General features: G+C 61.2%; 1 pseudogene across 1 annotated transcript in view; it reads left to right on the top strand.

Moving 5' to 3' along the window:
• Nucleotides 1–281: 281 nt before the first annotated feature.
• The window catches only part of LOC115891993, a 28,017-nt pseudogene continuing 22,298 nt past the window's right edge, over nucleotides 282–6,000 (top strand). Inside the window, exon 1 of the transcript XR_004056037.1 lies at nucleotides 282–518. The product of XR_004056037.1 is annotated as a tumor protein p73-like (transcript). The remainder of the gene's footprint in view (nucleotides 519–6,000) is intronic.

The following is a 6,000-nucleotide window of genomic DNA, read 5'->3' as shown; positions in this document are numbered from 1 at the left end:
CCAGGTGTGCAGAGAGTCTATTCTTCGCCTCATCAACGGCTGGGTGGATCCCCAGAAACCCTGGCACCGGGAGGCTGATGGAGGGGAGGGCGAGGTGAATATGTCAGTTTATCCCAACGCAAGTAGTGGCCTGTTGGGATGGGGGAGAGACCCGGGAATATTTGGGATGACTGGAGCCGCTGCCCTTTAAGGCTCCTGTAACAGGACACCTCCTAGACGGGACAGGACGACTGACTGTGTGTGGTTCCCCCTTCCTCCTCCCTTTCCCGCGCCAGGCCCAGTTCAATTTGCTGAGCAGCACCATGGACCAGATGAGCAGCCGCGCGGCCTCGGCCAGCCCGTACACCCCAGAGCACACCGCCAGCGTGCCCACCCACTCACCCTACGCGCAGCCCAGCTCCACCTTCGACACCATGTCGCCCGCGCCTGTCATTCCCTCCAACACACGACTATCCCGGACCCACCACTTCGAGGTCACTTTCCAGCAGTCCAGCACGGCCAAGTCAGCCACCTGGACGGTGAGTCCCCCTGCTCCCTGCGGGCTGTGGGCTGCGGGCTGGAAAGGAAGGTGCCACCTTCCCCGCATCTCAAGAGGTCCGAGCTCGCCCCACTGTCTGCTCGGGTTCCCACCTGGCCCGGGCCGGAGGAGCTTCGGCAGGAGGCGGGTCTCAGGGCCGGGCAGTCTGGGGTGTGCCCACCCCTCTGGACGTGAGTGGCCAGAGAAAGTCAGCCTCCAAAGGGCCAAGAGGGGACGGACTTGGCCGGCTGATGAGGTCTCCGCCAAGACTGGCCCGCGGCTTCCCCATGCTCAGGTAGGGACTTTGGTTTGAAATCCTCTCCTGGGCAGAGGCAGGGGCTCTGCTGCCAAAGAGTTGTCTGTCCAAGACAGGCCCCACAGCCCAGGGTCTGCAGAACCTGCCTCCTCCAGGCAGCGAGACGCATCTGCGGGTGGGTGGATTCGGGCTTTGCCAGCACTGTCTCTGGGGTGGCATTTCCAGGAATTGGCATGCGCCGAGGAGATGGGGTGGAACCACCATGCCGAGGACTCAGGTCCTCACTGCGGTGCCCCTGGGGACAGCCTGGCCCGCGGTGGGGATCTTGCTCACTCTGATAACATCACCTGTGCACACGGCACTCTCCTCGGCGGGGCACCGTGCTCAGGGCTTTGAGTTGAGCTAACTCCTGCACCCACCAACAACGCACAGGGCTGACTCCATCACTGCTCCCTTTTACAGCCAAGGAGGCTGAGGCTTGGGGAGGGAAGTGGTTCGCCCAGAGTTCTGCTCATAGTAAGTGGGGGCAACCACCTCTGCATCTGTATTCCTACCCCACTGAGCTGCCTGCCCAGATGGCTTCCGGGGCGGGGGTCTGTCAGGAGGGGCAAGGTGAAGGCTGCATGACCCAGCCAGGAGTGGAGGGCACGCAGGGGTTGGGCGGGAAGAGCAGCCCCAAGAGCTCTCCGGGTTTCCCCTTCTGCACCGAGGAGGGGGCAAGTGAGCCCTGCCCGGACACCTGGGCCGTGGCTGCAGGAGGGGCTCTATGGGACACATGGTTGGTCTGGCCCACTGGGCAGCGCCCCTCCCCCACGAGGCCCCGCCTCCCCTGGGCATAAGCTCAATGCTGGCTCCCTGAAGTCCACACAGGTCGGCTGCATTCCCACCCACTGTGGGGGTGCTGAGAAAGGGCCCCTCGGGTTTTTCCACTTTAAGAACCGGGTCCCACTATGCTGCCGGCCATAGCTGCGGTTTTACCACGCTCCTGGAGGGCTGAGGGGCAGGGCGGAGCCTCAGGTAGCCTGTCAGGCTCTGCAGGAAGCCGGACAGTCCTGACGGGCTGGTCTGGGGTCCTGGGTTCCAGGCCCCGCCGCCCAACCTGCGGTTGTTTCTGATTCTCATTCCAGCCATGGGCTCCCCCAACGGCTGGCTCCGGGCTAAGAGAAGGCTCAGCCAGACTCCCTGGGCTTGATGGGAAGGGGGTCCGTGGGCTGTGGCGAGGGGCAGAGGACCCGGCACCTCCTCCAGGGCCTCCCATCCCCATCTGGCAGGAATGCCGACCCCAGCCCTAACGCCCCCGTTTTCTCCATTTGGAAATTACCCTCCACGCTCCTTACTACACGGTGGAGATAAGGATGGGAAGACCGTGCTGGGCCGTGGTCACCACAGCGCTTAGCTTGCAGCAGGAGGCCCATGTGTTGTCTTAATTGTGGTGGTGGTGGGCATGCTGGCCTGGGCCTCCCAAATGAGTGGTTCTGTGGCAGCTGCACCTGCCTGTGGGGCAAGGGAGACCCGGACTATCCCTCTACCCCACTTGAAGATCCGGTGAGGCCACCTGAAGCCAGGTCAGAACGCCCCAAGGCATCCTCACCTGCACACTCCAGCAGCGGGAGCCTTTCCACTGCTTCTCTCCCACGCTCAGGCTTGTTGCCTAAGTCCACTCTCTCCCCTCTAAGGACACTGACCTCCTGCCCTGGGGTTTATGATGCTGGTGGTTTCCAGAGAGTGTCCCCTTGAAGTCCTGGCAGGCAGCTCTGGGAGCTCTGCCTCCCTTCCTCCCATGGTCTGGGGATGCTGCTGGGGTCTCCACTGTGCTTGGGATGCACTGCATGTGGTCTGAGCTGATCTTCCTGGAAGGACAGGAGCAAAGCCCTCTGCTGGCTGACTTCCCCCACCTGGGGTGTCTGCCACCCCCACCTCCTGCCAGGTGTGTGGCATCAGGTTCAAGGGACTTCATGGTTTTGTCTCAATTGCCTTGTTCTGCAGGACGGGCTGGTCAGCTGCACCCGGGGGAGGGGAAGGCTGTGCCTGGTGCCCAGGAGAGGAGCAGCGATGCCTCCAATCTTCCTCGCTCCCTCCCTGCTGGGCTTTGTGGATGCTGGGGCTGGGGGTTGGGGCGCGAGCTGGGGAAGGAGATGCTGTCGCCTGCACCCAGGACTCCTCCTCCGAAGCCCTGTGGATCCAGGGGGTGGAGGTGGAACAAACATTGATAATGAGATTTTTGGCACCTCAGCTCTCTGGGAGCAGAACCCCCTCCACCAGGGCTTCTTCCCTTGCCCAGGGAGGGGCAGGCAGGTGGTTGGCTCACAGTGTGGGACAGGGCCTCCAGGCAGCCCACTTGCTCCCAGCTCTGGGGTCCCACCGTGCGGGCACTGCCCGGACCTGCTGCCTGACTTGCGTCCGGCCTCTGCACCGTGGCTCCCTGGGCTCCCGGCACACCAGCCGACTGGTAACTGATGGATAATTCTTATTTTTCTCGAGTACAGTTCCACATTGGCTGCCGCCCTCCTTTCTCCCCAGTCAGGAAAAACACCCTCGCCAGTCCCCAGGTGACCACAGCTGCTACTGGGGTCTTTGACCTCTGCTTTGCTGAGGCCCACGATGGGTCTCCCCAGGCCCGGGGGTGTCCATCTGTCCTAAGCAGCTTCCCTCAGACTTCAGATCTCCTTGGGCACTGAGGGGTCTGGAGGCTGCGGTTCACAGGCCTGTGCATATGTGTGTATACACACACAGACATGGCACCCTCCCACATGCATGCACACGCATGGATACACAAGTCCATTATGCACACGCAGGCACATGGAAACCACAGCCGTGCATGTACCTGCACAGGCCTCCCCCCGTCGCTGCCCAGGGTTCTAGAGCTCCCACCCATGGAAAGCCAGGAGGAGGAGGAGGCGGGTCATGGGTAACCGAGAGCCAGAGGAAGGATTTGTGTTTAGCCACGAGAGTGTAACCAGTGACCAGTGACAGGGCAAGGCTGGCGTTTGGTGAGAGGGACCCTGCATGGTGAGAGGGGTGGAGCTGGCACCTGCTGGGGTCCTGATCCCAGGTCTGCCTGGGAGCACCTGCTCCTTCGCCCCTCTGCCCTGGCATCCTCACCTGCAGAGAGAGTGTGGCCTGCCAGCCATGGTAGGGACAAAGGAGCTGGCTCTTGGGACTTCTTAGGGCAGGGCAGGGTGCCTGGGGAGCGCTCCACACACGTGTGCTCTTTGTGAGTGCAGGGCTGATGGTGACACCAGTACCCTTCTCCCAGTTCGACACCCCCTGTGGGACAGTGTGGGGTCAGAGCATGGGCAGAGCTCTCTGCAGGGCATGGCCCGGCCTCTGAGCCCTGCTGGCCACTCCTGTCCCTGGGAGCCCTGCAGGTTGGCAGTGGCTCAGACAGCTGGTTCCAGGAGGCCCTCGGGGAGGAGAATGAACAGGAGTTTCCTCTAGCTGTTGGAACAGCCCAAGACGATGGGCATCGGATGCTGTGACACCCCGGCTCAGCCGTTCTGCCCCCAGCTCAGCCTCATTGGGGAAGGTGGCTGTCCTTGGTGTTTGGGAAGTTTGGGGACAGGGTTCTGAGGTCAGGCAAGAAAGCATTGTGGGGTTGGAAGCCCTGGCCCAGCACAGCATCTATGGGCACCTCAGGGCAGGCTGAGTGACACCACCCACAGCCCACGAGGCAGGCTGCCATGGCAGGAGGATGAGGACACACACAGGTGCGATGGCCGGCTGCCCCAGTATCCCTCCAGACAGACAGATGGACACAGGGGGCTGGACACAGCCCCCTAAGTGCCCTCCAGCTGCTCTCAGACTCAGCGTGTGTGTGTGCGCGTGTGTGTGTGTGCGCGAATGCACATGTTCGTCTTAAGGGAGAGGTGACTCCACGTCTAGGAAAGCCCCTCCAGGAGGGACATATGGAAGGATGGTCAGGGAAGCACAAAGGGCTTTGCTCGGGATTCTTGGGGAGAATGAGGCTGAGTCAACACTAATGGGTCTGGAGCAACCTTCCCAGCGCCTCGGAGGCTTGCAAGCAGGAGAATAATAGCGGAGGTGTCCCAACACGATCGTGGTATCAATTGCGTTATCCTAAAAGTTTATGGAATGCATGAGTGGAATTAATACCTTTTACTGGCACCAGAAGCAATTATATGTGCGTAAAGCTGAGGGAAGAGTTCTAACAATGTTTATTGTGGAGATGAAACATGGATTATTAGGGGAAACAAGAGTATTTAGGGTGAGATTGCAGCAATTGTTCACATCGTGCGGCGCAGGGATCTGCGGCAGGGACGGAGCTTCCAGCAGGCCTGCTCCGGCTGCGGTCGGTGCCTCCGGGGCAGGTCGGCTCTTCTCTCTCCACTTTCTGGAGCAGTCAGAGGAACTCACTCCTGGGCCCTGGAGGGCACAGAACTTAGCCTTGGAGTCCCCGAGTGAGGCTGCGGAGGCCCCAGCTCTGAGACCCTGGGTCCTGCTGCCCCACCCCACACTGCCTGCTTCTTGGAGGAGACAGGAGAGAGAACCCCTCAGGGGACAGGATTCCCTTCCATAGGCGTGAGACTGTTGTGGGAGAGGCATGATCCAATGTACGTTTAGGAAGAATCATCATCTATTTTCTAGGACTCCAGTCCACAGCCCTGTGGACCCAGCATGTCTGATTAGTAGCATTGGCAGCAACATTGCCCCTGTGTGCAGAGCCTCCCATGCTCCCCACTTTACAGATGAGGAAACTGAGGCTCCCAGAGGGCACACCAAGGTCACCTGTCAGCAGAGGGCAGAGCTGGGCCTGGCCCCAGCAGCCAGACCCCTAACCTTGCCCTTGCAGCCCATGTGGTGGCTCCCCCGGCCCTTGCATGTCCCTGGACAGGTCCCCATGAGCAGCCCCTGCCCCCTGCCCAACCCTCTGCTACCCGAGGGACCACAGGCAGGTCCCTATGACCGCCAGGGCCCCCAGGGGAACCAGTGATAGTGAGGTGCTGGCCTCTCAGAGGGACCTGCCTGTCCCTAGGGGAGAAAGTTTTGGACCAAGCAGGGTGTGGGGGCAGCCCAGGCTGTGCCTCGGCCTCTGTGAGCCTTCCACTGCTGTCTGCCAGTGAATCAAACTGGGACTAGGGGTGGAGAGTCCATCCCTGTCTGCTTTCACTGCTTGGTTTTAGTGACAAAGGAAAATCCCTCGGGAACACTCTATCACTGGACTGCTCTGAGGCTGGCCAGCCTCACGGGCGAGAAGCCAGGCAGCTAG

Source organism: Rhinopithecus roxellana, unplaced genomic scaffold, assembly GCF_007565055.1.
Source record: "Rhinopithecus roxellana isolate Shanxi Qingling unplaced genomic scaffold, ASM756505v1 contig4305, whole genome shotgun sequence".
Classification (NCBI taxonomy): Eukaryota; Metazoa; Chordata; class Mammalia; order Primates; family Cercopithecidae; genus Rhinopithecus; species Rhinopithecus roxellana.
The sequence above is the reverse complement of the archived record's forward strand: the minus strand, read 5'-3'. Positions and strand labels throughout refer to the sequence as shown.